General features: G+C 48.4%; 1 protein-coding gene across 1 annotated transcript in view; it reads left to right on the forward strand.

Annotated features, from left to right (window-relative positions):
• Nucleotides 1-12,374, forward strand: part of ADAM12 (ADAM metallopeptidase domain 12) — a 925,560-nt gene that overhangs the window by 520,908 nt on the left and 392,278 nt on the right. The window lies entirely within an intron of this gene.

Consider the following 12,374-nt stretch of genomic DNA (forward strand, 5'->3'; position numbering starts at 1 on the left):
GGGATGGACTGGGGCCCGAAATCGACCCTGACATGACTGGGGCGCTTGCGCCTCTAAAGGGGGTGGCGGACACTAGCGATGGAGGCGTGCCATGAGTCAAGGGGGCATGGACTCACGGCACGCCACCATTTCCATGGAAACAGGCAGGGGGGTGCTGTGAGTCAGGGGGCGTGGACTCACGACATGCCTCCATTTCTATGGAGACGGGCAGGAGAGGGGGAGCTTCCACAACAAAGAGCCGGAGGGTGCGCTCCGCATGGCCTTCCCGGCACTCTTAATGACAGGACCTGCCCATCGGCCCTTCTGGTATTTGCCAGAAGTGCCATATGGGCAGTCCGGCCCTGCTGGGAGCTGTCCCTTTATGTCTGAAGAATGAGATACTGTACTCTGGAAAAGTAGTAGTGCAGTATGCTGCAACCCCATACTTATAGCTTGCAAGTTATCATTGCAAATAATTAAAGTACTTAGGGGGTTATTCAGAGTTGGATAACTGAAATCGCTGCCACCCAGCACAGGGCAAGGCCGCCCAGCATGTGTGGCGCCACCCAGTGATGTGATCGCAATTCAATTGTGAACGCATCGCAAAAACCTCAAGTAGAGGTTGACCGCTGCCTATGTTTTCAAACTCAGGAAATGTACGTGACGTCATCGTCTGGCTCTGAAATCGGACATAACACGCCTGTGTTTCCTGATCTACTCCCCCACAACACCGTGTTGCCGCCCACGGACGCCCCCGCCGCATGTCAGTCATGATATGATCGCATCCTTCCGGGATACGATCGCATAATAATTGGTTGCGCATATGCGCTGCAGCTGCTGCGCGTGCGCAGTGCTCCAAAAATCACTCGTTTTCTAACACTGCATCCACCAGTGAATAGCCCCCATAGACTACATTTTATCATATTACACAAGTGAAGGCCAACCCAACTATCACATCTCCCAACTATCAAGTTCAATTTGCTATAAACTGTAATGTTGGGATGATGTCCCGGTATAATTGTGCTCTGGCTGGGCTAGTGCATAGAGATTTGACTCGGAGGGTTTCCAGTGAATCTCTCTGTTTTCAGAATATTGGGGGTCATTCCGAGTTGATCGTAGCTGTGCTAAATTTAGCACAGCTACAATCATTCACACTGAAATGCGCGGGGGACGCCCAGCACAGGGCTAGTCCGCCCCGCATGTCACTGCCGCCCCCGCAGAAGTGCAAAGGCATCGCACAGCGGCGATGCCTTTACACTTCAAGAGTAGCTTCCGACCAGCGCCCCTAAACGGCGGCATAACGCCGCCGTCCAGCCCCCTCCTGCCCAGCGACCGCCTCTGCCTCAGAGGCGATCGCTAGACATCGACAGCTGCCATGTGCTGGCGCACTGCGGCACCGGCGCATGCGCAATTCCGCCCCGATCGCTGCGCTGCGACAAACTGCAGCGAGCGATCGGGTCGGAATGACCCCCATTGAGAGAAGAATTGTGAAAAACTGCATTAATCCCGTTCTCTATTGAAAATGCAGCGAGGGCTTATCTCCGCTTCATACATATGTGCAAATATAGGGGGTTATTCAGTATGGATTAAAATTCTGCTAAAAAGCAGAATTTGCAATCCGTTCTTTGGCATGCTAAATGGCCTGCCCAGTGGCTGCTACCGCAGCTACTATGGACGAACCCCTGCAGCCGCAGCTATTCTGCGTATGCAGGTGGTCCGTCGCCATTTTCTTGATCGGAGCAGCTGCATGTGACATCACGCAGCCGCCCCGAAAATGCCGCCAACCCGTCCCTATTTTTGATGTGCCGCCCCCGCAATGCTCCTTCGCCGCCCACCACCCGTCTTGCAAACGCTGCTGTCTGTCAATCAGCACATGGATGACGGGACCTGCACTTGCACACTGCCGCCGCAGCCGGGATTATTACCATTGCATCGATTAGCGGTGTGACCTGAATAACCCCTGTAATAACCTGTGATTTACATTCACCAACGCAATGTTGGTGGTATACTATAGATGCTAGATTTAAAGTGGCAATTGGTTTTAAGGAAAAAACCAACCTGGCGTTACCTTAAATTACCAAAACCATGCTGGTGCACACAAAACGCAGGCTATTAGATCAGAGGGTCCCAAACGCAGTCCTGAAGGCACCCTAACGGTCCAGGTTTTAAGTATATCCATACTTAGCCACAGGTGGCATAATTACCACCTCAGTCAGTTTGATTTAACCATCTGTAGTGAGCAAGGGATATCTTTAAAACCTGGAGCGTTAGGGTGCCTTGAGGAACGCATTTGGGAACCTCTGATTAGGTCATAGACCCCATAAAGCCGTATCACAGGGGGCAACAATAAGAGTCACAGCCTGGCTCTCGTGTCTGGGCTTCAGTTCTACTGTGCAGTAGTTAGACAGACGGATGGCTTGCACATGACACTGACCCAGCGAAACCTTACTGTTCCGTGCCAGTATTCCTGAGGCAGCTGAGTATTGATCAGCTGCCTTGGTGAGATTTTATTGCTACATCTGAGCGATAATAGATTTTATATTACTATTACAAGCGGTAATATTAAATAGTCCTCATCAGTCACCGCTCGTTAATAAATGGGCCTCTTAATTCAAGATTACGGCCCTCATTAGGCATTGCTGATAAATGACTACAAAGGCTCACCTAGCGGAATTTATGCTCATATCATGAACTCCTGAAGGGGCAAAGGGCACAATACAATTAGTTGACCCAGCAGGTATCCAGATGATAGACAGTCAATAGATAGACACCGTATGTTAGACAGACATTAGGTCGACAGGGTCAAAAGGTCGACATGAAAAAAAGGTTGACAGGGTCAAAATGCCGACAGGGTCAAAAGTCAACATGGAAATGGTCGACAAAAAAAAGATAGACAAATGTTTTTTTCTATTTAACATGTTTTCGGGGGGGTCATTGTGAACCGATCGCACGCTGCAGTTTATCGCAGAGGTGCGATCGGGGTCAGTACTGCGCATGCGCCGGCGCTGCAGTGCGCCGGCGCATGCCAGATGGCCGAAGGCCGTCGTTGCCTCTCGATCTTCTCTGCCTGATTGACAGGCAGAGGCGGTCGCTGGGTGGGAGGGGGCTGGACGGCGGTGTTAAGCCGCCGTTCAGGGGGCGCGGTCCGGCCAACGCAGGCGTGGCCGGACCGTTGGGGGGGGGGGGGGGGCGGGCCGCGGTGGCTGCATGACATCACAAGCAGCCGCTGTGACCCGGGCAGCGGAGAGGTTCTTCCAGCCAGCTGCAGGAGCTGCGCTGGCCGGGAGGTACTCCTGAAATGCAAAAGCATCGCCGCCCGTGCACCGTGCCCAAAGCGTGGTGAGCGAAGCGAGTCCCGCGAGGGTATGCCTTTCTTCAATTGGGGGTCAAAAAACATGGGGGGTCATTCCGACCTGATCGCACGCTGCCGTCTTTCACAGCGCAGCAATTAGGTCACTACTGCGCATGCGTATGCACCGCAATATGCAGGCGCGTTGTACGGGTACAAAGCGGATCGTTGCTGGGGCGATGGATTAAGCGAAGAATCCATTCGCACAGCCGATCGCAAGGAGATTGACAGGAAGAGGGCGTTTGTGGGTGTCAACTGACCGTTTTCAGGGAGTGTTTGGAAAAATGCAGGCGTGTCCAGGCGTTTGCAGAGTGGGTGTCTGACGTCAATTCCGGGCAAGAACAGGCTGAAGTGATCGCAGCGGCTGAGTAAGTTCAGACCTACTCAGAAACTGCACAAACTATTTTTGTACCGCTCGGCTGCACAGGCGTTCGCACACTTGCAAAGCTAAAATACACTCCGCTGTGGACGGCGACTATGCGTTTACATGGCTGCAAAAAGTAGCTAGCGAGCGATCAACTCGGAATAACACCCATGGTGTCTACCTTTTCTTGTGTCGACCTTTTGTACTGTCTACCTTTTGACCCTGTAGACCTTTTGACCCTGTCGACCTAATGCCTGTCTAACATATTGGGCCAAATGTAATAGAGTGAGAGTTTCAGAAAGTGAGAGATTTGGTAAGGTTTTGCAGTTTTTTTAAAAGTGGCAATCATTTACACAGCAAGATCACTGGTTTTGCAGTGTAAATGATTGCCACTTTAAAAAAAAACTGAAAAACCTTGCCAAATCTCTCACTCTCTGAAACTCTCACTCTATAGAGAGTGATAAATTGCACGGTGCTAAATTACCAACCAATCAGCTCCTAACTGTCATTTTTCAAACCCAGCTTGTAACATGGCGGTTGGGAGCTGATTGGATGGTACTTTATCACCATGCAATTTATCTCCAAGGCTTGATAAATCTAGGCCATAGCTTCCTACCTCCAGATGACTGTTGGTCTGTTTGTGGCCTCCTACAAGTTTTACACAATACATTGCTTTTTCCATCTAGCCTCAATTTATGCGTCTCAGACATATTTTCCAATAAGGAGACAGAGTTGTTTGTTTTCATCGTGTTTGAAGGTCACATGCGATGGATATAATTTTATTCAGAGAACAGCCTTGTGTCAGGCAGATGAATATAAACAACGTTGCCTGATGATGTAAATGTGTGGCGGAGATCTAGGGAAGACTGAAAGATTAAATGGCAGATTCCGGAGCATTGTGTGGCACATGAGGCTTCAACGGGACCTTCTGCCGAATTGAATCACCCCCTACCCCTGCCCACTGGTGTTTAAATGATGCCCCTGCATGCAGCTGTATATTATGTAAATATGTATGTGTTATATATTCCTTGTTTTCATATAGCTTTGCATTCATACTTGCATTATGTACGTATGTGTTGTGGTGAGATATCTTGGATTATGCTATCTCTGTTTCAGTGTGTTCAGTAAATGCCACTTCAGAAATGTCATTAATCTCTATGGGAGCACCTTGTGTAACTACCCAACAAGAGTGGTTACACCAGTGCTGTGCTGGATTTTTCCCATTCATTTAAAAAAGGTTAATTCATTCTATAGTCTCATTCATTCCAATGGGCCATTATTTTCAATTGTGTTGTACACTAAATGTAGAAAGAAATGGAAAATTATACTTGAATGAAGCTCTGGGACATTAGTAAAAAATGTTTCCCCCCTCACAATAATAAATATTGATTTGTGATAAAAACGGGGAGTCCCCGAGGCGCCCCAGTACTGCCAGCCAATCATATCATAGCTAGCATGGAAAGCATTCATCCATTTTAAGACAGGGCTCCTGTCATAGCAGTTTTCACTATTTTTTCTGTTTGTTTTTTATTTTGTCTGTGAACTGGAAGTTACCGTTGGGTTAAAAATATAGAATATCTTCCATTGGCTACACCAAGCTTCCCATAACATGTCCCATTGGATATACCATGCTTCCCATAACATGTCCCATTGGATACACCACGCTTCCCATAACATGACCCATTGGATACACCACGCTTCCCATAACATGACCCATTGGATACACCACGCTTCCCATAACATGACCCATTGGATACACCACGCTTCCCATAACATGTCCCATTGGATACACCACGCTTCTCATAACATGTCCCATTGGATACAGCCAGTCGGAGCTCACGGACCGGCAGACAATCAGGAGCTGCCGAATGGTAGCCCCTGATTGGTTGCCGGTCCATTTGGCAGCTCCTGATTGGCTGCCGGTACGTGAGCTCCGATTGGCTCATGCTGGCTCTGTATTAAGAATATGACCGCTGGCCGTGGTTCAGCCTCTGTCTCTGTTCTTCTGTGGCTGCCTGCCGATGCGCAGGCAGGCAGCTGACCTGGCCCCTTGATCCACACTACAACCACCCGGGCCCCATCTCACCCCAGGCCCGGGACTGGATTATCCGCCATCCCCCCTTGATGGCGGGCCTGCATGTCACATTGGCTACACCACGCTTCCCATATCATGCCCCATTGGATACACCACACTTCCTATAACATGTCCCATTGGATACACCACGCTTCCCATAACGTGTCCCATTGGATATACCACGCTTCTCATAACATGTCCCATTGGATACACCACGCTTCCCATAACGTGGCCCATTGGATACACCATGCTTCCCATAACATGTCCCATTGGATACACCACGCTTCTCATAACATGTCCCATTGGATACACCACGCTTCTCATAACATGTCCCATTGGATACACCACGCTTCCCATAACATGTCCCATTGGATACACCAGACTTCCCATAACATGACCCATTGGATACACCCTGCTTCCCATAAGATGTCCCATTGGATACAACACGCTTCCCATAACATGTCCCATTGGATACACCACGCTTCCCATAACATGTCCCATTGGATACACCATGCTTCCCATAACATGTCCCATTGGATACACCACGCTTCCCATAACATGTCCCATTGGATACACCACGCTTCCCATAACATGACCCATTGGATATGCCACGCTTCCCTTAACATGTCCCATTGAATACACTACACTCCCGATAACATGTCCCATTGGATACACCACGCTTCCCGTAAGATGCTCCATTGGATACACCATGCTTCCCATAACATGTCCCATTGGATACACCACGCTTCCCATAATGTGTCCCATTGGATACACCATGCTTCCAATAACATGCACCATTGGATACACCACGCTTCTCATAACATGTCCCATTGGATACACCTCGCTTCCCATAACATGTCCCATTGGATACACCATGCTTCCCATAACATGTCCCATTGGATACACCATGCTTCCCATAACATGTCCCATTGGATACACCACGCTTCCCATAACATGTCCCATTGGATACACCACGCTTCCCATAACATGACCCATTGGATACACCATGCTTCTCATAACGTGTCCCATTGGATACACCATGCTTCCCATAAGATGTCCCATTGGATACAACACACTTCCCATAACATGTCCCATTGGATACACCATGCTTCCCATAACATGTCCCATTGGATACACCATGCTTCCCATAACATGTCCCATTGGATACACCACGCTTCCCATAACATGTCCCATTGGATACACCATGCTTCCCATAACATGTCCCATTGGATACGCCACGCTTCCCTTAACATGTCCCATTTGATACACCCCGCTTCCCATAACATGTCCCATTGGATACACCACGCTTCCCGTAAGATGCTCCATTGGATACACCATGCTTCCCATAACATGTCCCATTGGATACACCACGCTTCCCATAACGTGTCCTATTGGATACACCACGCTTCCCATAATATGTCTCATTGGATACACCACGCTTCCCATAACATGTCCCATTGGATACACCACACTTCCCATAACATGTCTCATTGGATACACCACATTTCTTATATTTATTCATTATTGTACAGCCCTTTCTCCTATTAATGTTGATAGCCCATTCATCTCAATAGGAATTTTATTAAAATGAATTGTCTCTTGATATAACTGGGAAAAGCTTTGTACTACTTGTGTTCGGTATGGATAAACGCACGCAATCATCAGCACAAATCAGCTACATGTGACCCACGGGTGGTATTTAGTATATCGGTTGCTGGGATCCCAGCGCACAGTATACCGGCGCCGGATTCCCGACACCCGGCATACCGACACCTTTTCTCCGTCTTGGGGGTTCACGACCCCCCTGGAGGGAGAATTGATAACGTGGCGCATGTAACGCACCACCGCGCTCGCAGCGTGGCGAGCGCAGCGAGCACGCAAGGGGCTCATTAGCGCTCACCCTGCTGTAGACAAGCCGACGGTCGGGATCCCGGCGCCGGTATGCTGGTCGAGGAACGGGAACCCGGCCGCCGGCAACTCATACCACACCCGTGACCCACATATCAAATGCTTGCGCGAATGATCAGGTGATTTCACAGACGGTATGCACTTGCGAATTTTGATACAAACGCAATGCCTCTGGCCGCATGTAGATCCAATAACTGAAGTCATTTGAAAGAATACAACTGCTATAAATGTATGTGGTCCCATCTATGGGCCAGATGTATGGTCAGATGTAAGGAAGTCCAAGTTGGCTGTAGGTGCGGGGTTCCCGCCGAACACTGACTTTTTTTAAAGTGTCCATCATGTACAAAACAATATCATGCCTTATAAATGAGTGGTGCTTTAAAAAATCTCTAAGACGCACCTCCGGCCAACTCGGACTTTATTACATCCGGCCCTGTACTGTATGGACCCTTACAGACTTCTGGACCAGTGTGGGGGTAAGCGCTGGCCCAGGGAGCCCCTTACAGCGCCGCACCATGTGCCTCTGAGCCTCCCAGGAGCACAGTTAATACTGCGCTCCCTCCCCGTTGCCGCCATCTTCACACCGGCCCCCCGCTTGCTAGGTGGGTCGGTGTCTCACTCACCAGTCTTCAGCTCTGTAAGGGGTTGGCGGCATGCTGCTGGGGCGAGCGGTCCCCTGTGGCGGAGAACGATCCGACCCCTCTGGAGCTCAGTGTCCAGTCAGCGGAGACAGTGGCTCAGATCCTGCAGGGCGGACACTGCTCCCCCCCTTAGTCCCTCGCTTCAGGGAGGCTGTTGCCAACAGCTTCCTGTAAAAAAATAAACTCTAAAAATAAACTTTACTAGAAAAGCTCAGTAGAGCTCCCCTAGCTGTGACCGGCTCCTCCGGGCACATTTTCTAAACCGAGTCTGGTAGGAGGGGCATAAAGGGAGGAGCCAGCCCGCACTCTCAAACTCTTAAAGTGCCAATGGCTCTTGGTGGACCCGTCTATACCCCATGGCACTAATGTGGACCCCAGCATCAACTTAAGCATTATCCCCTCTTAGCTGTCGTTGAACTTTAAAGTCCCAGGATGCTCTGTAGATTCAACCAGCCGCCACAGTTGTTTCAGGACACCTGTACAGCCACATGTCTCCAATCTCTGCGGCTGTTCAACCTTTTCAAGATTCCTTTGAGCTGCTGATTTTGCTGCACACCGGCAGTGTGAGGGCTAGTAATCTTGGCAGTTTTACTGATCATATGTGACATTTTATTGTGCTACAGAACAATACTTAAACGCATCTAACAAATAATATGAGCGGCGCCATAAATCCTCTCTCTCTTACGGGTGGTATCTAAATCAGAGCAGGTAGAGAAACAATTCTCCTCTGCTCTTCAGCTTAGATATATCCCATGCAGTCACGCGGCGGCATTTCACATCTATGAGCCCTAATTTTATATTCAGTGATTAGCAGTATGTTTTTTCAAATTCATATCCCACAAATGATGATATAATTTGAAACATATTATGTATATATATATATATATATATATATATATATATATTCAATTGAAGTTGAAAGCTGCCGTCTGTCGAACAGACGTCAGTTTTCGACTTTTTTAGGTCGGAAGGGGTTCCGACCTATTCATTCTTACCCGACTTGTCGAAAAAAGCACGTGGATCGGTGGAATAGCTGCCGATCCACGTGCTTGTGTCGAAAACGGGGCCAAAGCCAACAGGTTTTGGCCCCCTTTTCGACCATCTCAATTCGACTTTAAAAAAAAGTCGAAGTGAGATGGGGAGAGCAGCGCCGGAGACGGGGAGATCCGCGCCGGGGACGGGGAGAGCAGCGCCGGAGGATGTCACAGCCGCCGCTCACAGCAGTGTCCACCCGGCTGGAGCCGGGTGGACGCTGCCATGAGCGGCGGCTGTAATGCAGGGACTGGGAGAGGAGGGACGGGGAGAGGCAGAGAGACGGTGGGGGAGGGAGACGGGGGACAGCACCGCTGCAACAACGGGTATATAGCCACTGCTGTAGCGCTGCTCTCCCCCGTCTGCCCGCGGCTCTCCCCCGTCTCTCCTCCCACATCTCAATTCGACTTTTTTCAAAGTCGAATTGAGATGTCATTGAATAGCCCAGGTCGGATCCATTCCGACAGATGAATGTCGGAATGGATCCGACTTCAATTGAATATACCCCGTAGTGTTAGAAACCTTTTTACAAGTGTGCAAGCACAGGCCCTTATTGTGAGTCGCAAGCAATGTCTTTTGGACATGAAGTTGAGAGATTATTGTATACCACGCATGCATGTAAGTCCCTCCGCCCACGTCGGTCATTTCCTCAGCAAGTGTGTGTGCATCTTCACAGTGAGAGAAAAATTATTTATTATCAGTTAGGGGATATAAGTAAGTCGATAAAACATCATGGAGAATCTCCTTTCAGTCACTGTCCCTGGGACCTTGTTGTGCCTTGATCCAAAAACATCTGCATTAAAAATAAAAATAAAAAAAAAAAAAGAAATATTCCAGACGGTTCTGATAGAATCCCAGACAGCGACAGGGTGGGCCGCCTACAATCACAATAATATTGATGCATGCCTGCCACATAAAAGGGTTGATATGTAGAAAGGACATATAAAAACAATGGTGCAGTAAAAATATTATGTTATCTTTGAAAAATTTTTGAAGACCTATAACAAAAACAAACATTATTGCTGTGAATATTTGCAGAAGACAAAAAAAAAAACAGCTTGGAAGATTTATTATCATCTGTTCCAGCTTTCAATGATGGTAAACGAAGAACAGCATTATCAATCTTTTATTGTTTCTTTGCTCAAGTCTCTAATGCTTGTTTTACCATAAAGAGTGACGGGTGGTTTTAATTGAAGGCACATTTATGTCCCAGCGAGTGAGGATCTTGTGTTCCGTGTTGGGTGTTCCTGCACTGAGCATACTAATGGGCAGCGACATGCATATTTTAAGCTACAGTATTTCCTAGACCTCAATTCACCTTTTTACTTGGAACTGAACTAATATTGCAGAGATTGCTGCAACACCACGGTGGCTTCGGGCTTGGGAGCAAGGGAAGTATAAAACCACATACATCATTGTAACACGCAACTGGGTCTGTCAGGGGGTGCATAGTTTCATCGCTGATTTAGGTCGTGAGGTGCCTTACACTTAAATGACTCATGGGGACATTTACTAAGCAGTGATAAGAGCGGAGAAGTGAGCCAGTGGAGAAGTTGCCCAATCAACCAATCAGCAGCTCTCTATCATTTTATAGTATGCAAATTATAGATGTTACTTCAGTGCTGATTGGTTGCCATGGACAACTTCTCCACTGGCTCACTGCTCAGCTATTATCACTGCTTAGTAAATGTCCCCCTCAGTTGAACAACTTCTCCACTGGCTCACTGCTCAGCTATTATCACTGCTTAGTAAATGTCCCCCTCAGTTGATAAAAAAATAGATTTAGGTTGGAATTCAATTGTCCGCAAAAGCGCTGTAATTTAACGTAAGCTTTTTGCCCATATTGCACGAAAATGCATCTTTTCACCAGTATGCGCACTCCTATTTTCGACCTATTCAATTGCAAAAATGTACGAATCACGCAATAATTCTTGCTGGCAAAACCAGTTAAAAGTGTAGGGGAATATTCCCCTGTAAAAAAAAACAAATATAGGATAACAGTGTTAGGTTCCTGGTGCTCAGAACAAGGGAGATGTTATGAAGTGAGTCCAGAGCACCAGGACGTAATACTGGATTTGGTGAAATGTAACGGGAATAGCCCCTGGCACCCTACCTCCGTTGTTTTACCCGTGTTGTCAATTCACGCTTGCAGGACTATGGTTTCTTGGGCCCATGGCAGCCGCGTTTGAAGGGCGGATTAGGTCTGCCCAACTCCGATGCCCCCTCAGGTCTTAAAGAGAGACCAAGCGTGAACTGAGACAGGGTAATAACAAGGGGCCCTCTAACTGAAACAACCAAAGCCAGGGGCTACTAACTAGGCTAAAACTAAATGTATGTGCGGCTTGCCGCCAAAGGAAAAGAACAACAAAGGAAATGCTGACCACACGCCGACACAATACTTTTGTGTACCGGCGGTGACAGCATAAGCAGAACCCTCTGCAAAACACCAGTGACAGATACAACCAAGGAATACAGCGGCCTAGGCCGACGGACGCGGCAAAGCCGTTACTCACGGAACCGGTACAAATACTGGCAAACGGACAGGAACCCCCAATGCTGCCGACACAGACTCTCAGAACTGGAGGACAGGCAGAATCCCAAACGACAGACCGGTGGACACCAAGAAGCCAGAAACTCGACCAGGCATAGGCAAAGCCACAGGACTTCTGGACAGGAACGCTTCACGGCAGGACACGGGATCAGACACAGGAATCGACACAGGGACTGACACAGGATTCGACACAGGAAGCAGCTAGACAGACACTGCTAGACAGGAGCTCAGGAACTGGCAGGAACAAGCTCAGAACTCAAGCACTCTGGAAGACTGGAAACCTAGAAATATCACCAGCGTCTGTGAATTGCACTCAGCCAGCATATAACAGAGAGGCCTAATTAATTATGTCGTGCAGCTGCCCCGTTGCATGACTCCAAACTGACAAGATGCAATTAGCAGACAGGTGAGACCAACCACATGGAAACAGGCTGCAATTACACAGACTCACCACTGACAGCAAACAAATATCTTCT

The sequence above is a fragment of the Pseudophryne corroboree genome, chromosome 3, assembly GCF_028390025.1.
Source record: "Pseudophryne corroboree isolate aPseCor3 chromosome 3, aPseCor3.hap2, whole genome shotgun sequence".
In the NCBI taxonomy this organism is placed as follows: domain Eukaryota; kingdom Metazoa; phylum Chordata; class Amphibia; order Anura; family Myobatrachidae; genus Pseudophryne; species Pseudophryne corroboree.